Consider the following 24,981-nt stretch of genomic DNA (forward strand, 5'->3'; position numbering starts at 1 on the left):
TATGGACAGATGCAAAGGAAGGTTGAGGGGATGGCAGAAAAGGAAGACTGACTAACCAGACTATCATAGCCAGAGTTCTGGAGAATGGATTAAAATGAAGGGAAATGTACGAAGATTTTGAGATCATTCATCCATTTGAAAATATTCATTAACGCCTACTCTGTACCACTAGGTCCAGAAAGCACAGTTTAGTATCCCCCTTCTCACAGAACTTACATTCCAAGGGCAAGAAACAGCCAACAGGAAAACACTTGATACCAACAAGTGCTAGGAGGAGCAAAACAGCATGATGTGACATGATCATTTAGTGAGCACTTAGTTTGAGTGGTCAGGGCAAGCCTCTAAAGAAATGAAGCTAATCAAAAGTAACCATTAGGCAAATGTCAAAATACTAAAGAATGTTTCAAAGTCAGAGAGGAGAAAGTTTTCCACATTATGTTTTGTGATTTGAGAAATGTTTTGAATTGCTACATGACTTTTTGGCATGAGTCAGAAGAGGAGGAGGAGAGGAGAGTCTGTTTTCTTGGCTCAGTAGAGAGGCTTGGGTGAGCTTAACATGTGGGAGGACGCATCTCAGAGAATAGTGTGGGGAGGTAGAGGGGATAAAAGGCTGTCAAATCCATCAAGTTTGATATTTCACAATGACTGAAGTAGAATCTTTCCTTTATCAATCCTAATTTTCCCAGTGCACAAAAGCTATGATCACATAATATTGTTTAAAAAAAAAAAATATATATATATATATATAGTATATTCTCTGACCAAGATATCACTGTCCTTGGTAATATCCTACACATAAAACTGGTAAATATTACCTGTGAAAACAAAACCATCATGTTTATTTCAAAGCCTATTCTATAGTTTTCAATAACTGTGTATCACAGAAAAGTATAATGTCATACCTACATCACACAAATTTTCTCTTAAGTCTCAAAAATTATCTGATGTCTGGGCAGAATATTTTCCATCCACATGCCATTAAAAACATTGGTCTCTTTGAAGAAATATCTAGGAACACAGATGATGGTGATCCACCAGGCACAGGATAAGAAACCTATCTCAAGTATGAGGTACAAGTCTGACACTACCTTACTTCCCCATTAGTGTTAGTGAATTATCTTCCCTCTATATAGTGAGGCATACATAACAACAGTTAAAGCCCCTAAGAAGTGAGAGATAATCTTTACAAGATGCTTAGGAGACACTACTCAACATTCACTGCAGTGTACTTTTCATAAGAATCCTTAAAAGGGATTTCTTTCTGGCATTAATACAAAGAAATGAAGAGCACTGATGCTCCTGAACATTTGATCTTGGCTTATTTGTGTTAAAAGAAAAACTTTAGAGAGATTAAACAGAATGGTGTTTATTTGAGCAAAGAATGATTCACGAATCAGTCAGCACCCAGAACTAAAAGAGGGTCAGAGAACATGAACAGCAGGCTTTCACAGGGTGCACACAGAAGCAAAGTACTTTCTTGATTGGCTACAGGTAGGCATTGGCTCTATTTGGGTGTGATCTGGTGGAAAGTCCCTGGTTATCTGGTGGTTTCTGATTGGCGAGTTTGTTTCATTTTTCTGTTTCCATCAGGCTTCAGTTTGTTTATGTAGGAGCCTAAGGTGCTAGAGCCAGTTCAGCCTGGTGGACCTCCCTGTGAAATTTCTTTTAACATTTGTAAATGCTTTAAACCAAGTAACTACTCAAGCTTCTCATTTTATAATGTTTTATAATGAGTGCCAAGAAAGTTTGGAATTAAATGGGTCCATCATTCTTAGTATATGGAAGTCAACAATATGCTTCTTTCTGTTATTATCCATAGTTGATTTTATGGCATCCCCTTCTTCACCAGCTGCTTCTCATGCACAAACCCTTCTTTTCCCTTGAACTCTTTTTTCTCCCCCCTAAATTAGCAGGGGATGAAAGAATCCATTGAGAGGAATGCAACAGGGAAAGAGGCAAAGACATAGGAGTTGTCATCTCGTTAGTACCTACCCAGGCTCTAGTGAGGGCAATGCTGGCAAGAATGGCAAAAACATCAGGTGAAAGCCTGCCACTGTCTTTCTCTCTCCTGTACTTGTCCCTGCCCAATTATCAATAACATAAAAGAATTCTCTAGGCCCCTATTCCTTACAACTACTCCTCCCAAAACAGTTCCAATAATCCCAAATTTAAAAGCAGAAAAGTGAGAGATTCTTGACTTAAGAATCATCAAGTATTTACTGGATGGCTACCACATTCAGACTTTCTTCTAGGTGCTCGGGACACATTGCTGAGCAGAACAGACCAAATGCCTGCCCCATGGAGCAAGCTTTCTACATAGAGAAGACAGATAAGCGATAAACATAGCAAGTAAATTATACAGTGTTCCAGGAGTTGACAAGTAATTTGAAAAAAAATCAAGCAAGGTAAATAGGATCTGGATGGAGGGTTTATGTAAAATAATAATAATAATAATAATAATAATAATAATGATAATAATTTTACCAGAAATTTCAAATGGATATAATATATAATTCTGAATGGTTGAATTGATTAAAATGATATATCTCACTTAGAACAAAAATTTTCAAGTATTTTTGCCCTAAATATATTCACACTTTTAATATGTGAAAGCTTTATTAACTGTGTTGACATTTCTTAGGGAAAGTAAACTTTTTTCATAAAATGATATTATTATTGTGTAAACCCTTAGAATATCCCAGACACTATTATAAAATATTCTTTGTGTGACCTTACAGCTAACACTTGCAACTACAGAAACTGACCACACAGAGAAGACCAGCTCCTCAATAATCTCAGGAACTCTTGAAACATAATCCTCTCTGCCCCCACATTCTCACTTCAGGTTCTTTCCACTATGTGCAATAATGCCTGCTGCTGAATCTATGATGTATATACCAAACGGTCTGTGGCTCATGCACAAAGCACTGAGGATGGCAGTAAAGAAGCCACAAAGCCACTGCTCTGAGGAGACTCTGCCCAAGAATGCCCTTTCCTAGAGTGAGCTAAATTCTAAGCACCAGCACTGCACAAGTCACTGAAGCCACTATGTACCCAGGAGCCCATAGAGGTTTCAGTAAAATAAAGCTTTTTAAAAAATATTTCTTGCTCTTTTAAAAGTGTTCTTCTCTTTCTAGGACTTGGAATTGAGTCCTGCTGGACTTGGGCCAAAGGACAATCTGGATGGCAGATACTGCTCTACTTGGAATTAAGCTTTAGCTCTGACACTCATCCACTGGTCTAGAAATAAACTGTGAGCCTTAACCTGTCCACAAGGTCTGTGATCTCTGAAAGGGTCTGCCTCACAAGTTCTTTAGAACTGCCCTAACCTTAGGGTGCCTGCTGGGGTTTCTGCTCTGATAGAGCTGAATATGCTTCCAGCTCTTTGGAAAGGAACTGCAGTAAGTTATGTGGCACCGCAGTGAACAATGGAAAGTGTGAGAATTAGCCCTGCTATGCATGTCCACAGCTAGCATGAAGAGCTAGGGGACAAAAGGGTGACACCTAGAAAACAAGCACAAATAAAAGCAAAGTCATGGAAGTCCATCCTATCTCTCAAGGAAAGGCTTCCCAAATTAAAATTTAAAAATTTAGTTCATGATAAAAACAACTAGAAATTCAGTACAGAAATAGTGGAATTATTCAATATAGGGAAAAAGTCATATATTTTAATCATCTATGGTGAAAAAAATGCCAAAGGGTACATTCTTAAGACCTATAAATTTAAGAGAAAAGATGATCATTCTTCCAATGAATTACAAGTGTGTAAACCCATTAAAAGCATTTTTCCTTCCTGCAACTGCTTACTCATCTGATAAACAATGGATCCAGAAAGTTCTGCCAAAAATGACAGTATTTTTTATATTTTGTCCAATACAGCAAGTATATTGTAGAGTTTTCTGCCATCTCAAAGACGTGGAAACTGTCATAAAAGCATGGACAAATCTTATGTTCTAACCAATTCCTCAACTTATTACTCACATAATTTGGGTAAACTATTCATTCTTTCGGAGTGAACAGTTATTTCTCCATAAGGCAAAGGGAAAACCACCTTCCCATAATATTTCCATTGAGACTAAATGAAAAGATAAATTTGCAAGCACATTCTAAACTATAAGTTACAACATAAATAGCACATGTAGCACCATCAAAATCTTTCTACTCATGAGGCAGAGTTACAGTAGTAGAAAACGAGTTGTTACATTCTTTTTGTAACCTGAGAAATCTAAGAAAATAATTTTATTCCCCCTCAAATGGCATTCCTCAAGTTCTTATTTTCTATTTTATAAAGAAGTTTTTAAACATTATTTAAACTCCAAAGCAGTTCATCATCCCTAGACAGCTTTTTGAGCCAGACTATTTGAATAAAATAAGAACAAAAGCATTATTTCCAAGGCTATTCTAGAAGATGTCTTTTATTCTGACACCTTGAATTCATGTATGCCTCATAGGTAACATTTTCAATTATTTAAGCACTAGTTAATATTGCTAGTGTCGGCATGATCAGTGATTAGTGTCTTAATAATCACAGGCCTCTGATTCCAGCTGCTCCCATCTTTGATATAACCATGAGCAACAGCCTGGAAGACAGGAACTGACAGGGAAAGAATACAGCTGGGGGTCAAATTAATGCTGGTGGTGTACTAGCTTTCAGTGAGCTACTAAGGCAGAGGCACATGCTGAAAAATGAGACTACAGACTGAGAAAGAATTAATGTCCTGAGAGTTTTATACAAAAGAAAATATTTTCTGAACATAGGAAAATGGCTTTTGAATCTAGATCTGAAGAAGCAAGCTAAATACATCATACCTCCAACAACCTTCTTTTGACTAATTATAAAAAGAATGCATCTGCACTCTCATTCCTGTGCCAGATAAGACTTTTCCCTTCCCCAGATGGCTGGGGCAAGTGTCTGTGCATATGGCAGGGGAAAAAGATAGGAAGCTCAAAGTATTTAACTGTCAAAAGAAGTGAAGGCTTATGAAACATGCTGTGTGAGGTACTGAAGGGACCATAAAATCAGAGAGTAACCAATGAAGGCAACTGGGAAACATGTGTCCTTAGTCCCAACTCTGCTACCATTTCCCTGCACAAGCCAGTTTGTGTCTCTGGGCTTCTGCCTTCCCTTGTGGAAAGTGTAGGGATCCAACTAAACCAGTTTGTGGAAGAGTTCTTTATGGTCAATGTGACATGATCCAATGTTGGGAGAACAGACAAAGCTAATAAGCCTGTGTGCAGATGAGCTCTCCTTGGCAGAACAGTTAAAGATTTTCTCCTTCTTTGAAACACAAGTAAAAATCATATTATCACAGATTCCGTATGAGTGACATCAAGAGGACTCAGCCCTTTAAGAGTTGGTTCTAGAAGAATACAAACAACACATTTACCATAACCCAATGCATTTTGAGGTAAAGAATAATGGGCACATCACAGTCCTCTACCCCAGGATAGGGGATGAGAATGTACGTGTGCATGTATATATATACACATATATACATGCCAGGAGTCAAATTAATGCTGGTGGTGTACTAGCTTTCAGTGAGCTACTAAGTCAGAGGCACATATGAAAAATGAGACTACAGACGAGAAAGAATTAATGTCCTGAGACTTTTATACAAAAGGAAATATTTTCTGAATATGTATATATACATATACATATGTGTGCATACATGTGTGGGGTGTGTGCATATGTGTCTCCGTGTATGTATGTATGTGTATGTGCACACAAGTATACTTACAGGCAGGGTATGTGTATATGAGTTTGTGTGTGTATGAAAGGAACATGGATAATCCATCTCATTTCTTTCTTTTCCATATTTGCCTCCTGTTCCTCCTCTAAATCTCTGGTACTGTTTAATTTAATTTTTAACCAAGGCATATGGGCAAGAGGTAAAACAGGTTGCCTATACAGAATCATTTGTGGAAAGGCTGTTTCAATTTCTCAAGGCTTTCTCCCTCTCCCTCCTTGATGTGATTCCCAGGGTTATTCTTAATGTAACATGTGCAAGACCACACACACACACACACACACACACACACACACACATCACAGATGTAGCAAGTCACTGCTACTGATTGGCTGAGGCAGAATAAAAAATTAAGGGTCTAAAGGCTAATGTCCTTTCTAATACTTTAGGACATAGCTTCTACTATTAATATACTTTCAAATTAAGGAAACATATATGAGATGACTAGAGGATAACAAAAGGCTAAGTGGAGAATAAATAAGGAAAAACATCATATAGGCAGGTTAATCAGGAATGGTTTCATAGAGAAAATGGGCATTGAGCTAAATCTTGATTTTGCACTGAGAGGAAACTGAGTAAGCATGTGGATCAGGCATGTGTGGGGCTCTGGTGTTACTGGAAAAGACACCCACAAGGGCAGGACAGTGCAGGGACAGTGCCAGATCAGGGTGACCAGGATAAGTGGGGCCAGTTGATCTTGGGCTGCAAAAGCCAGCAGAACCTGAGCTTGCAGTACTGTGGAGCACCACTGCTTGTAAAGTCAGAGAACATGAGTAGAACATGGCTTAGGAAGCACTTTCAGATCATGGCACCTAGAGTTGTTCAGAGCAGAAGGTACTAACCTGAGATCCATGAACAGATTTCATAAATTTAGAATGGCCTATATATGGGTGCCATTTTGTGCCCCTTTTTCTGTACCCATATATACACATGCATTTTTCACAGGAATGAGGACCTGTACTATTTGTTAGATTTTTCAACAAGACTTGTAGCAAATTCTCCTCCCATCCCACCTGTAGGCCAGAAAAACTGAGTTTAGTAGAAGAAAGTGCTGCAAATTGTCCTCAAGTTCTTATTGCTTAGGTGGGCCTGATTAGTGAGGATAAATTAAAGAGAAAGAGCAGCTATGTGACACCATCCCCAGCTTTCCTTGTGTAGTGGGAACCAGCAGAGGCTCCAGAGGGGAAGCCTGGGAAGGCTCCTTCTCAGCCTCACTGTTTTGGAAGATGCTGTAAGAGGGGCTTTCCTGGATAATATGAAGTTGACTGCCACATCTGTTCTTCACCTAAATTGTTTTATGAGTATCACCTCCTATCAAACTTTTTGTGCTTAAAATCAATGCCTTTCAGGGCCATCATTTCATTTGACTAAAATATATCAGAAAACTTGTTTGAAGAATCAAGTCAGATGAAGTATGGCTAATTTTTAACAGGGATTAAGAATTAAGGAAGGACTTTCAAAACACACAAGAGCCACAATATTTCTCACATCAAATATCAAAATCCACATTTCACAATTTCCTAAATAGAGAAAAGACTATTTGGTAGACACCTTTCTCAAAGTTAATACTTTAAAAACTAGTATAAACCCAGGTTAAAAGAAGAAAATTACCTTTTTAATCATCTTTATTTTCAACCCAAAGCAGTGCTGATTTTTTTGATTCTTCAGTTAAATTTAGTTTGCTGTTAGAACATGTGAATCATAAAAGCTGTACCTTTAAAAGCATTTTCAGAGATATTTATTTTTTGAAATTTTAACCTTGTAAGCAAAACCTTGAAAAAGACCTGAAAATTTGTTTACAAAAGTACAAAGGGAGAAATTCCACCTACGAAAAACTGATGATCTATCAGTGGCACTCTAAACTAAACCCTAAGGTGTTAATTATCCCAATTTCCAGGAATCTTCTTTCCCTAAAGAAGGCTCAATTTCTCATTGTGCACTTCATGTTTCGAGTTTTGATTATGCATTCCACATTATCTATTAAGCTTTTCCTCTTTTGAATTCCAATAATCTGTGGCCATGTTAGTGGTGCTTTCACTATGCCCAGATGACAGTTACAGATGTATTCCTGTGAGACCATTCCTCCCCTATGCTATGAATGTATTCAAAGAGGGGAGCACCTTTTGCCAGGCTTCCATATTGAAAATCTAATAAGGTCCCCTAAGTGAACGTGAAGACGGCTTTATAGAGAGGTCCAGATCTCACTGCAAAGTCTAATGTGCAAGGAATAGCTTATCTTCCTGATTTCTGAAACTCAGCTTAATTTCTATTCTACCAGACAGGAAGCTCTGCCTTCTTGGGGTTGCTCAAGAAGAGTTATGGTGTGGTTCAGAGATTTATGTGGTGGCACAGTGACGAGGTTGCCTCTGGTCTCCAAGGCACCCCCACAAACCTTATCTTGACTGTCATTAAATCCAATTGTCATTTCCAGTTCTCAATTTATGGGGTGTTGGCAGCATTTCAAATCACTCAATGGTCTCTTTTTGAACCACACTGCCCTGGCTTCTATGATTTCATCCTCTCTTGGTTTTCTTCCTTGCTCTTTGGCTACACCTTTTCTTGCTCCTTTTTACTCATTCCTCTCTAGCTAATCATTAAATGTTACCAATCCTTGAGAAGCAATTTAATCCTCTATTCTGTCCCTAGGCAATTTCAATTCTAATCAAAAATTGTATCATGGTCCCAGTCCTCTATGAGCTCCATATAATAATCTTCTATTGGATATCTTCATGTGAACACCTTAAAGGCAGCTCAAATTTAGTACCGTCGTAACCACATCGTTGTGTGGATTAATACTGCCACCCATGCAAGTGGCAGCTCTACCCATGCTGTTATGTGGAGTGGCACCACTACTTACATCAACGCAGGAACCATCAGGTTTCTCTCTCCCTCAATGTTCAGTCCATCTTCAAGCCCTGCAAATTTAACCTCCTACACTGTCCTTAAAGAATTACCTTCTCTCATTCTCCATCCCCAGGTTCAGCTACTACCAGAATCTCTGGTCTGAACCAGACCAATGGACTCCAGCTTTCCTGTACTGATGAATGCACTCCTACAACAGGAGCCACCAGCAGTCTCCCAGATCCCTCACTCTCTGATTTCAGTCCTTCCTCAAGGGCACTGTCTTAGGCTTAACAGCTGTACTCTCCACCCTCCCCCTTTCACCTCCTTAGCTCCTCAGGTCTTTCAGGTCCCCAACCCCACCTCCTCAGGGAACCAATTAAATCCCCTGGCATTATATTGTCATAATACCTCAACGTCTCCCTTTAGCATTTATTTCCCTTGTAATTTTACCCTTATTTGTGAGATCATGAGATGAATGCCTGTCTCTACCACTGGCGTGTCAGTGCTGAGATGACAAGGACCGGAATGTTTTCCTCACCGTTGAATCATCAATGCCTGGCACAGTGCCTGACATTTAACAGATGTCCAGTAACCATGTGCAGAATGAGCATTCTTGACAGAATAGAAAAATATTAATGAGAAAATTGGTGATGCTTTTAAAATCAAAAACACCAACAGCAGCATATTTAAGAAGCAACGACAATACAAAGTACTTTTCTTTCATCCTGAAATGAGAGCATGGGGTCACACAGGTCAATCAGGTACGGTCCATGAATCATAGCTGTCATTAGCACTAGAGATCGAGCACTGGGAAATATAAATGGTGATCGAAAATATTGCTCATATTCTCTTCACCCCCACACCCACACAGGAATGATAATGGAAAGAAGGGACTGGTCTTCCTGATGAATGAAAAGCAAACCATTAACTCCCTGGGCCCTCCTGCTTTGCTTTGGAATAATTACAATATTAGTAGCAAAACCTTACAGGTTGGTGACTTTGTGCCAGGTAGTGGAAAATGAAAATGTTTGTACATTATTGTGCTTGATCCCATGATTATATTACAGAGCACAATGGAGAATTCTAGGGTTCACAGAAATAAATGATTTTCCCAAGTCTAAACTAGTATCTGAAAGAAGCAGGATTTAACCCTAGGGCTGTCGTCTCTGAAGCCATTTCCCTGATGCATGCTGTAGCAATTGCAAGAAAAGAAGGCAGCCACAAGCAGACAAAGCCCACTGACCGGAGGAGGCCCAGCATACCACAGGGAGCCTAACATCCCTGGTCAGGAAGGGGCAGAGCAGCCAGAGGCAATAATGACAGCACAGGGAGAGTTGGATGTGACAGCTTTAGCATAGAGAAATGCAGAAGGCTGGAGTGCAGAAGAGGTTTCTACTACACCACCCAGCCCTGCTCCAGCACCAACACTGAAGCCCTAGCCAGGGTCCAACTGTGGACCAAATGCAGCTAAAGTCTGGTCCCAATGCTGGTGTGGCTTAGCCAGCACATTCAGTTTCCACTGTGGAATTAACCATCCTATCACTTTTCTTCAGTATATTGGTGGCCAGAGAAACCCTTAGTAAATATAAAGCAAATCTTGAGCTGTTATGTTTCGAGAATCCACAATTTAGGAAAATATATATAGATAAAACAGATTAATCACTGAATTCCTTCAAAGAGTCAACTCCTAGAGGCTTTAAGGGTTTATTAGCTTGCTTGTTTATTGCAAACTGATTATTCATTACCAAAGAGCCTTAGGAATCAGATAAACATCACATTGAAGTTGTCTAGGAACCATATTTCCTGAAAGCATGTTAATTTATAGAGCCTGAGAAAGAAGCATAGTTTACATTGTGAGGAACAAGCAGGCAAATGAGGAAATGCCTTTGAGACTCATTAAGCCAAGGATCTTAGAGTCACTGGGGGTTTCTAGAAAGGAGATATGATGGAAGCCAACTCTGTAAACATAGTACTGCAACAGTCCATACAATGGGATGGAAGGAGAAAGAAAGTGGCAGAGACCAGAAGGTAGCTGAAGGGCCACGCACCTGAGTCAGAAGGGCAGTCATGAGAAGAGAAGGACAGAGGAAAGCCCAGGAGATGGTGAGAAAAAGGACCCTAATGGCCCTGGTGACTGAATACAGAGTGGCAGTCAACACTGACTCCACCCTTTTGTGCATAACTGAGAAGGAAATCACAGAATCATTCATAAGAAAAGCTGTGAGGAGCCAGCCCAACTCCCTGGGGACACTGGGACAGTAGAAAACATCAGAGAATTGCAGGGAAGTCACCTGACAGACAAGCACAGCTGGAGCATTGGCACTGCTATACCTCTTTCCCATTTCTGCCCCACTCCAACCTGCAGGACTCCCTCCTTGCCTGCCAAGGTCAGAAGTACACAAAATATGGTAACACTAGAATTCTAAACAAATGTGCGACTTCTTCACCCATTCAACCCATGTTTGCTGAGCATTATGCTAGGTAATCTCTGGGAGTACAAAGTTAAATAAGACCAATATTCAAATGTCTAGAAAAGGCGAAGTTTTAGATGCAGAATAGACCAGAGGTTATCAGGAATGGGGCGGAGGCTAGGAATAGGCACAAAGGAACTTTTTGGAGTGAATCTTTAAAACTGAATCTTAATAGCCGGGTGTGGTGGTGCACACCCATAATCCCTGCCACTGGGGAGGTTTGAGGCAGGAGAATCATGAGTTCAAAGCCAGTCTCAGCAAAAGTGAGGCACCAAACAATTCAGTGAGACCCTTTCTCTAAATAAAATACAAAATAGGTAGGGCTGGGGATGTAGCCCAGTGGTAGAGTGACCCTGAGTTCAATCAGTGGTACAAAAAAATACCCAAAACAACAACAACAACCAAAAAAAACACAAAACACACACACACACACACACACACACAAACTAAATCATAGTGATAACTGCCCACAACTTTATACATTTGCTTTTATTGAACTGTATACTTACAATAAGTCCATTTTAATGGCATATAGATTTTCCCTCAGTAAAATTGTTTTTAAAAAGTGATGAGAGCTATGAGTAAAAGTAATTCAGGGCCAGGTTACTTGAGAGTACAGGGAGCAGAGAGGTCAATAAGTTGCAACTTTCAGTACGGTGACAACAGTGGGCATCACAGAGATGGTGACAGTTGAGCAAAGACCTGAGGGAGGTGAGTCAGTGAGCCTGGGGATAGCCAGAGAAGGAGCATTCAAGGCAGAGGCAACTCCAGCTGAAACACACAGGTCTATGGCAGAAAAGGGGAGCAGGGGGCAAGGGAAGGAGTAAACAGTGAAAGAGTAGCAAAAGGCAGAAGAGAGGGGACAGATAGTGTGTGGGGTCCTGGTTCTTGGACTTGAAGCTGTTGAAGTTTTGAGCAAAGAAATAACGTAACCTAACTTGGAGTTTAAAAGGATCACTCTGACTTCTGTGATGGGAACAGCCTGTGAGAGGCAAAGGTGACCTTCTGTCTAATCAAGGGTGATGCTGACAGAGCATGTATGGCCGCAGGACATAGAGAGAAGGGTCAGATTCTGGGTGTACTTTGAGAGTAGAGGCAACAGTTTCCCAATGCTTGAAGGTAAGTTGAAAGGAATGATGCCAAGGATGATTCCAAGGTTTGGACCCAGGCAACTAACCATGAGGAAGCTCTGGAAGAGGCAGGTTTGGAAGAAAAACTTGAGAAAGCACACATAAAGAACTTTGCTACTAAGTTATATGTGCCCAAATCATTTGACATAATTTTGGCAACTTTCTTTTAAAGACCATTTTTGTTACATTTCTTCCAATAACATTCCTTAAATATTTTTATAGCCATAAATGGCCATGTAAAATGTACAAATATTTATTTAAAATCTTAGCCTTCTTTATTCTTAGTAACAGGACTCTGTGGAGTAGCTTATTTTCTCCTAACTTCTTAACTATATTTCTAATGACATTAGACTTAAACTTCCTGGGAAGACCTGGCTTCAACAACGCCAAATGGCAGTCACAGCCCTGGGCTCAGAGAGACCAGAGAAGCTGGGCAAAGGCCAGTAAATGTCGGGATGTAGTAATCAAATTCACTTTATATGATAGAGGGAAATTCACAAAGCATCATAAAGAAATACCCAAATTTGAATTTGGGTCATTCCCTCTTGAGATTTATTTCTCCTCAGGAGAAAACTACTCTGAAGGTAGAAAAGGTTACCTACTTGCTTATAGATTTAAATAGTACCCATTATTGCTTTTTGATGTAAAATACAGATTCTCCTTGCTCTCACTTCTAAGTTTAGGAATATGTGTTGGGTTTTCTCCTATTTGTTCTGCATATTTGTCCACCAAACTTCTCTATATGTTCACTACAATTATCACACAAGTTAGAAATACAGGTTAAGCTCAGCAGCTGTGCCTGAGGCCACTGTCTCCTATCCTGTGGCACAGATGGTCAAAAAGATGATGTTGGCAGAATGGTCAAGAGCTAACCACCGAATGGGGCTGCAGTCTCCAAATCAGCTGACAGCAAATGCAGGTTCAGTTAGTGTTCCCTCTGGGTCTCCACTTCTTTTCTCTTTTTTTTTCTCTCTCCCCTTATCTCCACTACCCCTTTCCCTTTTCCCATCCTCTGTGTCCCCACGCCTCCCTCCTCCCTCCCTCTACTGTCTTTGACATAAAAAACCAGAATCCAACCCAAATCCAATTTGGCAAAGTTCCATATGTGGAACTTCATCTGATTTTCTACAGAGTAAATGGTAACTCAGTAAAACAATTCCAATTCTGAAACAGTCTTTCTTCAGATAAAACTATTTTCTTCCTTCAACTCAAAAGTGTTACTAAGTATTAAAAAAATTCCTGCCATAGGAATTAAATTGGTTGCACCTAACTCAATGTCACAGAAGTGTCTGCAGTAGTCACAATAATGACTGAAATACCACGGGCAGATAAGCATGATATTGCCCTTCTCTCATGTACCTACATACCAGGCAATGACTTCTCTCAGGACTGTCATCAAGCAACATCTCTCCATCATAACCTTGATCATTTCTGTGACTATCTGAAACTCATGAGTGATCTAACAGCAAGGGTTCTTTTTCCTAACTGTATTCCAGTGCTTAAAAATTATATATCTCTTAAAAATGCCTATTGAAAAGCACATTTTAAACTTTCCCCCAAATAAAGAATAAACCACAATTTGAAAACATAGCTTCTCTGTTCCCAAAATCCTTCCATAAATATCTATACTATCCTGCATCAATCCACTACCAACCTGTTCATTAATGACTCATAAGATTTCATCCACAGTAGAAGTAATATTTTCCAGTTGGCTTATATAATGCCATATAATCACTATTAATGTTCTAAATCTAGAATGGTATAAGATAAAAGCATCTAGTTTTATCTCATGCAGAAATGCACATTAAAAAAAAACAATCTGCCATACAGACAATATCATAACATTTACAAGGATGTCCTCTGCAGCAATCCACCAGCTTAGTGGTACACACACTTGACTGCAAAATCGTAACTTCTATTTCAGCAATGAAGATATTAATCACACATCGTACTTCTATCCAGACAGGGCTCATGGTTAGCAGAAAACTGACTGTATTGTTTAAATGCCCACTGAGTATCTGGGGACTTAAATGACATCAATGGACTTAATTAGCTATTTGTTGTTAAATGTGAATGACAGAAAGCTGAGGACCAAGTCCAGGTGACATGGCTGGTTCTTGGGAGGCGGGAATGAGAAGCAGAGTGGGCATGTCACTGTACTCTAGATAGAAGCTCCTAGGTTAGACCGATTGTCAGAATGACTTGAGAAGGGCTTTTTAATACGTGAATGGCTCAGTACAAATGCAGATCCTAACACAGCAAGTACAAAGAATCCAGGAATCTTCATTTTTAAAACAATTACAGGTATTCTGAGGATCAGCCTGTTTATAACTTTATGGACTTATTTGTAAAACGCTGGTAAATATATGATGCTTTAAAGCAAGGTGCTAGAATGAGCAATCAGTAGTAGTAGTAACAGAGCTTTTTAAATATATGTAATTTTATTCATAAACAAAATGGTGTAAGAAAATTAAAACTCTTCATGTTATTCTGGTTTACAGAGGCACAGAGTTCACTGCAAGTCTCCCAGCAGAGTGGACCCTCAAGGAATCTAACCTCCCATCCACCTCATCGCACCCATCCCTACCTTCTCCTTACTCCACTGAAACACTACCAGTGAGAGATTTTCAATAGTGCTCTGCAATTCAAGCAACCATAGGTAGAAGCAGCCTTAAGAAAGGGCCTTTTGGCAGGTGTAGCTCAGTGGCAGAATGTTTGCTTAGAATGTGTGAGGCCCTGGGTTTAATGTCCAGCACCAGAATAAAAACCAGAATGCAAGAAAAGGCCTTTTTAATTCTGGCACTGCCCTTAGGAAACCTCTGCTAAAACAAGAAATTCACTGAAGACTTCTGCTAATCAATATTCATAGGATGACATAAAACAGAAAGAAAAACTGAAAACTTTGTGAAGACTGTAAGGTCAGAGAAGGGAAATTTATCATCAAACTCTATAGATGGCACTAAGATTTATAAATTAAAATTTCAGTAAAAAACCATGTTAAATGCTGTGCAGAAAGACCTAAGCACTGTGCCTTAGTTTCTCAAATTACATTTCATCAATTAGTAAACAACATGATATTAAATACTTCCAAGAAATTAAAAATGGCTTTATCCCAAAGTTAAAGAAGATAAGCTGTTCCCTAATTAAATCAGACTATAGGTAATTAAAGTTCTCAAAAATAAATAAATAAATAAATAGATAGATAGATAGATAGATAGATAAATAAGCAAACCTCCCAGCAGTTCAGGAGGTTGAAGCAGGAAGATTCCAAGTTCAAAGCTAGCCTCAGCAACTTCGTGAGGTCCTAAGCAACTCAGAAAAAAACCCTGTCTCAAAGTAAAAAATACCAAGGACTGGAGATGTGACTCAGTGGTTAAGTGCCCCTGGGTTGGGTTCAATCCCCAGGACCCAAAAAGGAAAAAAAAAAAAAAAAAAAAAAAAACCCATAACCTTGATTCCATAATTCTTCAAGTTTTGAATTCTAGAAACAAACAAACAATCAATCAACCATATCAGCTCAAGGACATCGGTCTGGAAAAGACTACTGAATCTTTTTGCAGCCAAAGGGTTATTTGATAATCTCTACACCACTGCCTATCACAAGAATAGCATTTTTTTTTTTAAGTCTCCTTTCAGGGAATGTCAAATAGAGTAAATGAGGAAGCAAGTCAAAGAGAGACTATCAAAATAAATCTCTTCCAGTCAGATATCTACCTCAATTATGAGCCTAATCTTCCAAAATAATAACCATAGCTGTCACTTGGGAAGTGACTGTGAACCCAGTGTCTTCACATTTGGAGTAGGCTTTCTTCCTTAGTGATAGGATTTTGTAACTTTGCTGGCCTGTGAAGGCAATGTAGGCACAAGACCTAGCAAAGATGTCATCTCAGGGATCATATTTTTCATACCAGAATTTATACCTCACTATAATCAATACCAGTTCACAATTTTTTTACCATATTTTTTTTCTGGAGTCATAAAGAAACCAGTAAAAGATTTTCTGTCTTTGACAAATCTTCATTCTTTTTTTTTTAATTTGTTCTTTTTACATATACATGACAGTAGAATTATTTTGGCATATTATACATATACATGGAGTATAACTTATTCTAATTAGAATCCTATTCTTGTAGTTATACCAGGAATTACCCTAGTCATGTTTTCAAATGCAAGGCTAAGAAAGTTTAGACGGATTAATTCTACTGTCCTTCCTATTCTCCTCCCCACCTCCCTTCCCCACTTTTATTCTTCCCCTCCCCTCCATCCTCTGTTGCGGGTTAGCATGCACATATCGGAGAGAACATAGGGCCCTTGTTTATCATTCTTAACATTAGCAATTTCCTATGCTTTTCTTATTTTTTGGTATACAAACGAGTGTTACTTAACAACTACCAAAAACACATATAAATTATGAAATTGCAACATACTTTATAAATACCAAAATAAATAAATGCATGCAAATACATATAACAGGCATAAGCAGAGCACATTTAGCACAAGAAATATTTTTTCTTTTTCTTTAGGGATGTGCTCTGTGGTCTATTTTATGATGAAAATAGAACTTATCTTGATCTATGGATTTCTAAAATTTACAGCTCAGACTAACTTCCTACAAGTGTTTTTTGTTATCACCATTGTAAAAGTCACCAATCTGGTGGGCAGTTCCCACTGTCATCTGGGTTACCCTTATAGAAGTTAAAAATCAATACACACTAACCATTTTGCACTCCTAGGTCACCAGAAAACCAAATGGTATTTAAAATGTGACAAATTACTCTGTCATTCTCAAGGATGAGAAGTTGCTGGGTAGGGGGTGGGGGAAGAATGGGGAGGTAGTGATGCAAAGGGAAAAAAATGGATTTAGCTAAAAAGTATTCTCTTTGGGAAGTAAATAATCCTATCTTACTTGAAAGAGAATACGAGGAGGTTTTTCTTGAGCCTGGTGAGCTTTTGACCTTTTCACAAAATTTACATAATTCAGCATGAAGGGAAACCCCAAGTTGTCTAGAAAGATGTAGGCAATTAGAAATTGACCTTGCAGAAAGGCTAGGAGATCTATACCCGCCAGGTACTTGGTACTGCTGTTATTCATTCCACAGAGGATACAAGGTGTAGTTCTGTGCTTTTTACAGATGGGGACCTCTGCAGTGATCCTATAATAGAGCGCTGAAAGCTGCCTAGTCAGGAGGAAAATGACCACCCCCTCATTTTCCCTGTGCCGAGGCCAGAGCTCCAACAGCTGCAGAAAAGAAGGAGAAGTGACTTACTAGAGAGCAGAGACACCATTAACCCCAAGATGTGCATCCCTTTCCCTGGGAGAGTCCATTCAAGCAGCATACTGTGTCACCCAAAGTTCTGTGGCACAAAGCGGCTAGCCCCTCTCTGAGACTAGCACTGCCCAGAATAAGATATTTTATACGGTGCATGAAATTTAAGTGGATTCCACAATTATTTGAGAAATGGAAAGGTAGGGGGGAAATAAATGGCAAAGGGAAGGAATTAATAGGTACAGAGTTTTCATTATGCATCAAGCATTATGCTAGATGTTTCTATGCATATCTCATAATCTTGGAATTGCTCTATGCCATGGATTGGGTGTGTCCCCCAGAAGTGGTGTATTGGGAACTTAATTCCCAAAGTCATATATTAATAGTACTTGGACGTGGGGCCTTTGGAAGATAATTAGGATTAGATGAGACCTCCGTGATTGAATTAGCAGTTTTATAAGAAGAGGAAGAGCAAATTAAACTCGTAAACTTGGTCATATCAGGATGCAGCAAGAAGAGACCCACTGGATGTCAGCACCACATTCTTGGGCTTCCTAGCTTCAAGAACCATGAGCTAAGTAAATCACTATAAATTTCACACTCCGCTTTGTTCATTTATAGCAACAGAAAACAGACTAAGACACCCTATAATCTAAGTAATAGAATCTTCATTTACAATTTGAGGAAATTGTGATCTATAAGGGATATATCACTGGACTGTGAATCACAGAGCCAAAAAGTATCTGATTTCTTATTCACATCCATGGTTCCAAGGCCCATGTTCTAGTTGTGCCATGCTACCTTGCACTTTCAATTGTAGAACTAAAACTCACAAATAATAAGGCTTCTAAGTAATGATTTAAAATGAGGTATCAGATTTTGTGTCATAAAAAATTGCAAGATGCCTCCTCCACGGCTCTTATTGTCTGTGCCATTAACATCAAATGTGTTCCCACTGAAGCAATCAGCCAGGATGGGACTACTTATCCCATCAATATCCTGTATGCCAAACTGGTTGTATGTCAGGGTGGGGAAGGGGGAGTAGCCCTGCTTCTAAGTAACTGGAACTGGCTCATCTGGCATGGAAATAGAATATATTATGCCTCAAATAAATATGTAGAAGAATGTTGTCAAGAGTCCATGAAAACTGCCAGAGATTTTCCTTCTCCATTTAAAAATCATCTTATCAGGTCGGTGCTTTCAGCCCTGCAAAGTAAAAAGCTATTTTAGACAAATTCACAGCTTTCAATGCTTTATGCCATATGCGGAACTAATCTGATTCCAAATAGAGTTTGCAAAACTGTTATTTTTTAATATATAATTCTTTAAAAAAATTTTACCCAAATTTATAGTACCATATGTCTAAATCAAGCTTAATTATATGCATCAATGCATTGCAATGTGCATATGAAATAGGGTAAGAACAAACGAAATACAAAGAAATTTGAGCCCTTCCTCTTGCTCAGTTCCTCTCAAGTGAAGATCTTGGTAAGAAGATTCAGAGAATAAAGGATCAGATTAGAAATGCCATGAATGGGAAAAAGGTAAACAAAATTACTTCCATCTACTAATTCCAAGTAAAAAGGAAAGTAAGATGTTCAAGGGTAAACTTGAAGATTAACTCTGCAAATTGCAATAAATTCTTCAATAATGAGAACTGGGAGAGACAGAAACATAGCCAAGTGTATCTATCTCCACTCTCACCAGAAAGCCCAGATTAATAAGAAAGATGGTCTCTCTCATCATTCATTCATGTTTTCCATTACTTATCAAATATGTCTGTGAAAGGCACATCATCCTATTGGCTTATATTGTACTTGATGAGAATTACAATCCCTCCTACTTTAAAGTGAATTCCTATCATGCCTCATGTCCCTAGAGCTAGACTCTAACATTTTTTCTTTTATTTAATCCTGTTACTCTGTGCAGTCATACTAAGAGGCAGCTCTCTCACCCAGTCATTGCAGATCTACCACTTGAATCAGTCTAACTCCCACTTGCTCATCACTTAATATCTCTTATCTCCATTCAGGTAAAAATGTTGACCCAACAAAGATCAAGAGCAAATATCTACCTTCACCAAAGGTTTCTCTCTGTGCTTGAGTATAACTTTTCAAGTGGCTAACACACAGTTCATATTTCTCTTTTATAAAAGCATTTAAGTTATTTTTTAATATTTGCTTATGGACCAGTTGTCAATGGACCTTTATTTTATTTATATGTGGTGCTAAGAATCAAACCCAGTGCCCCACACTTGCCAGGCAAGCACTCCACCACTAAGCCACAACCCCAAGCCCTCATATTTCTCTTTAGTTGTCTCACAGATACGAGGTATGACTTTATAGTAGAACATTAAAATCTTTATCTGCAAGCATCTCCCTAGCCTCCAAAACTATAGCTCGCTTAGAAGAAAACGTTGACATCTTTTAACATCTAATTTGCCCAAATCTTTCCCATTTCTGAAAAATTCATGTATTTGTTCACTTCAATTGAATCCACATATATACACTCTCACCATAGGAAAACATGGTATCATGAAAGGAAATCATGTGTCAGCCTTTGGATATTAAAAATCCAGACACACCAAAGTAGCTAATGGGTATTTTTGTGGACCAGGTCTATGTAGGACATAGTACCTGACAAGCCCCTTGCCCTTAGCATCAGAATGTTTAGAATAATCAGTACTCCATTCTCTAGATTCTCCTTTATGTTACAATATCTCTCATCTCTTTAATGAGTTTGTCTTTCTGTATCCCCTGACACCCATCCCCAGTTCTATCTTCTTGCTGTATGCAATCCTAAAGACCACATTCTCATGCTTTCCTGTATAACTTCAGCTAATTAGCTCATCAATATCAGATATCACCAGCATTATCCTCTCTACTCACATGTCCAACTTGACTGTCTGGCAGAGCCTCCCAACTTTCAATGGATGAAAGGGATCTTCATTTAATATAATCAGATCCAGTCATCAATCCCCCTGCTACATAGAGACTTAACTGATCTCCACAAACAGGACATTTCTTATTTTTGCTGTGTCTGTGCTTCATTTCAATCTTATATTCCTACTGTAGCATTTAACACATAACTGCCTCAGCTATGTGTACAAAATCACAATTATGTACACATTTATACCCTCCATTAGGTAATAGACAGAAAGGGAGAGTGAAGTGAAAAGTTGAGAGTTTAAGTTTTCTCTCATTGGCCTAGTTTAACTTCACATAATTCTGAATTCTTTATAAGATGCTCACTTTAAAAGGACATTGTAAATTTGACTGGAAATTGATGTAAAATACCTTAGACCTAGAGGGGGCTCAAAAAGGATGCTTCCAGGAGGTTTGTTTACTCTGAATCCTGGAGGGGCAGGGATGGTTATCTCTGCAGCACTCAGTCTTGACTTTGTTATAACAATATTTACTAACACCTGCCTAGCTCTTTACTAGAGGTGCACACTGAAATGAAATAAAAAATCAAAATCCTGTTATTTACTATTAAAGCATCCTTCCAGAGGGAGATTTTAGGAGAACCATTAGAAGCTGCTGTTCTCATCATTTCCCCCTTTTTAACCACATCTCTCTGAATAAGCAAAAGAACAACATAAACAGCACTCCTTTCCAACCATCTACTTTAGAAAAGTCCACTGACATCACTATAACTTTAGTGAAAATATGAAAAACAACTTCTCAAAAGGAATTTGTTTCATTACAAGATGCTTTTAAGAAGCAAACAGCATTCACTATGCCAAGATGCTGGAATTTAATGTCTCTTTGAGTTCCACAGGTTTTTGTTCCTTTGACTTTGGCACCTTGCAATACTATGGTGGGTTTAACTAATTACTTAACTCCTTAAGAGGAAATATTCATTGAAGAGCTCAGGATGCTCCTTTTTGTAACCAACTTTTTGTTCTACCTCTTCTTACAATGAAAGTATAATATTTTCTTGGTACTCTCTGGAAGACTGGTAGTAGGATTCCCACAGATACCAAAGTGCAAGTAAGTCTGCAAATGCTTTTTTTTGGATACCAGAGATTGAACCCAGGGGTGCTTAACCACTGAGCTACATACCCAGCCTTTTTTATTTTTTTATTTTAAGACAGGATCTCACTAAATTGCTTAGGGCCTCACTAAGTTGCTGAGGCTGACCCAAACTTGAAATTCCCCTGCCTCAGCCTCCAAAGCTGCTGGGATTACATGTGTGTGCCACCACACCCAGCTTAAATCCCTTTTAAGTAAAATGGGTAGTATTTGTATATAGTATAGTATATAGTATAGTCTATATACATCCTCCTATATACTTTAAATATTTTTATATTACTTACAATACTTAATATCTTAATGTGCTGCCAATGCTATGTAAATAGTTTTTATATTTTATTGTGTGGGAAATAATGGCAAGAAAAAATCTGTACACATTCAGTACAGATGCTTTTTTCCAAATATTTTATAGGGGGGCAATTGCACTCAGCTGACTTTTTCTATATTTCTTATCCGTATGCCAAGAAAAAAAAATAAGCCAGGAACATAAGAGTGTTAAACTGCGAATGATTTATTTCATCAGATTCAAAAATTCCTATTTTGGAGCATCTCACACTCTTTTGTTTTTCCTAAGGCACAAGAGAGAGACCTAGGAAACCTCAGAAACAAACTTGGACCTGTTTATTGAAGAACAGATGTAGAATATTTATTAGACTTTAATAATGAAATGAGAATAATCCTGATCATTCTTATAATTGATTCACATCAGGATTTTACTAACAAATAACAGCTTAGAATTTGATGAGACCTCAGTAGTCACAGACTGCAAACTGGCAGGGCATAGGCCACATGTGGCCCAGACACGTTTTTAAAGTGGTCCTTACAGTTTTTGTAAGTCCGCATTGTAAAATTCTTTTACAATGAAAAGCGTAGTCGTTCTTGGATACCCTCAGGGGACTGGTTCCAGGAGCCCCACATAAAGAAATTCAGAATCTTCTGTTTTCCTTGAAATTTTGGTATGTTTGAAAGAACAGGCAGCAACAATCAGCTCCAGTAGAGAAGAGCTGCCCTTTCTGGTGCCTTGCCTGTTGCAGAGGCCAAAATCCACACTGGCTCTCCCATGTATCTCCCACCAGGCTGTTCCATTCCTTTATCTCACCTGTCAGACTCCTACACACATTCTAAATGTAAGCACAACTTTTTTTTTTTTTTTTTTTTTTTTTTTTTTTTTTTTAAGGCAAAGAGCCGGAATCCAGAAAGGGCTTCCCCCATTGACTAGCTTTGTCACCTCCACAAGGTTTGAATCTTGGGTGTCTCAGCTTTACACTGAAGGTAATCCTTTGACCTCATTGTTATTATGAGGATTAAATAAGAAATGAATATGAATGAAAAGTGCTTTGTAAACTATAATGTAAAATGTTTGTCATCATTTTTCATCTCTCAGCATCCTGTGAGCTGCATAAATCCCCTTTACCTACTTCAGTTATTATTTGTCTTCTTTGTTCCTCTTATCGTTATACCATGTATGACATAGTTTAAAATCTAAATTAAGGAATTTGATACATTTTCCTTGCCTTATTTAACAAGTGGTAGAAAAGATGTACAAATATCAAAGGAAAACAAAATGAATTACTGGATAACAGTGAATCTTTACTAAATCATTCCTCTTGTGTTGAAAGTATGAAATTAGTGCAAAGTGTAATTAGTGGATTGCTCATGTCTTTAAGTGCTGTGTTGCAAGTTCATCCACGAGGCACCTGAGGCCTCAAAACAAATCTGGTGGCCCAGGTATTAAGGGGCTCCTGTGAAATAAGGGTCCTAATCTCTTTTGTGGGCCTCATCAGTGTTTTGGAAAAGGATTCAGAAACAAAAAATAAAAATCTACATTTTAATATGAGTTCTAATTAGACTCTGGAGTTTTAAGCCATGGCTTACATTTTATATCTATCAACATATATAGATACAGAAATATTCCCCTCCCCAAATCAACAAGAGGTTTGAAAGAAAACTGAACCTTCTCAGAAATGGGCAGAGGTGCAGAAAACTGCCTTAAATAGTGATGCAGTGTGAATACTAAAATGTTAGCAAAGCTGCATTTCATGAATGCTATATTGTTATCTTAGGGATTCACAAATATGTATTCCCCTTCTGGTCAATTTACAACAGATCATCCTGATGTGAGGAACCAAAATAAAATCATCTGTTTTTAATTGTTAAAATAATCACGCCTAAGTGAACTGCAATACAGAACTGGAAATAGAAGGAAATAATAGGTTTAAATTGGAATCAGCATTCTTTTTATCACCAAAATGGAGCTAATTCATTATTCAAAACACAATCCGTTGAAAATTCATCTGAAGAATCCTTTATAAAGCATATCGCATAGCGCAATTACAGCTTTTCTTGAAGTTGAATGAAACCGTCGCCTGAATACAAATTAACGAATGTCAAATTGCCACAAGGTTCCCAGTGTATATTTTATTTTAAAAATCAAAACAAATAAGATCATCATTTAAGAAACCAGTTCTTTTCAATAGATGTCCCAAAGCTAATGTTTAAACGAGTCTCCCTGGCAACCAAAGAACACAGTGCATATTGGGCTGGGGGGAAGGAGAGAAAGGGGGAGCAACTCCAGGCTTGGTAGAATAAGTAACCGGAGTAGTAATTGCTCCGCTAGACGACGCTGGTTCAGGCTGTGTGCCCCTGAAATTTCAACTCCAGGTCTCGGCCCCTCTGGCACAACAGCAGCTTCCCACCCTCTCCCTCGGGTCTGCAGGCACCAACCCCGAACAGGTTACTTCCAGAACAGGAGATTGCCTTACCCGATGGGGTGAGCGGTCTGCTTGGTTTTGTACCCGAGGCGGCAGCGCAGGCACCAGGTTCTCCCTGATGCACAATGGCTCTGCTTCGCCCCACGATCCTGGGGTTAAGAGAAAATGCAGTAGCTTCTCTCTGCGGGTTTAGGGATGCGGCTGTGAAGACGAGCGCGCCAGCGTGTGTGTGTGCGTGTGTGTGTGTGTGTGTGTGTGTGTGTGTGTACACGAGCGCGCGCCTCCTGCGCGCGCTCCCGGGCTCTCCCGCGGAGAAACAGTGTTCCCTAGTAAATAAAAAGCACCAGCCAGCACTGTAAGTGGCACGTCCGGCTTGCTACCCTAGGCGGCACGTCAGGCAGAAGACGCACCTTGGCAGCCTCCGGGCGGGTTTAGAAGTCAAAGTGGCTCCGCCCCCTCCCGCCCCCGGCGAGCCCGCGCGCAACACCCCACTCCCACGTCCCCCTCTGCTGGAAAGCCAGCGCGCACGCTCCCCTCCCCTCTCTGCCTCCTCCCTGCCGCCGGCGAGCCAGCGCGCACGCCCGCTCTCCCCGGAAGTCCCCCTTTTCTGTGCCGCCCCCCTTCTCGCTCTCAGGCACCTGCGCCGCTGGCCCGCAGGTCACATGTACACCCTGCAGCCACAGCTGTGGCCCCTGCTGCGACGATTACACTATAGAACCGAGCCTACTTCCCCCAGACTCCTTTTCCAGAACTTGGCAGCAACCTGTGCCGACAAGA

At 39.3% G+C, this 24,981-nt stretch overlaps 1 protein-coding gene across 2 annotated transcripts in view; it reads right to left on the reverse strand.

The window, feature by feature from the left end:
• Positions 1-24,617, reverse strand: part of KLHL32 (kelch like family member 32) — a 186,638-nt gene extending 162,021 nt beyond the window's left edge. The window contains exon 1 of one of the 2 annotated variants that reach the window (XM_079147137.1): positions 24,256-24,617. The gene's annotated coding sequence lies outside the window, so the exon portion shown is untranslated. The remainder of the gene's footprint in view (positions 1-24,255) is intronic. The other variant, XM_079147136.1, reaches the window with a different exon arrangement.
• Positions 24,618-24,981: the final 364 nt, after the last annotated feature.

The sequence above is a fragment of the Sciurus vulgaris genome, assembly GCF_902686455.1.
Source record: "Sciurus vulgaris genome assembly, chromosome: 7".
Lineage (NCBI taxonomy): Eukaryota > Metazoa > Chordata > Mammalia > Rodentia > Sciuridae > Sciurus > Sciurus vulgaris.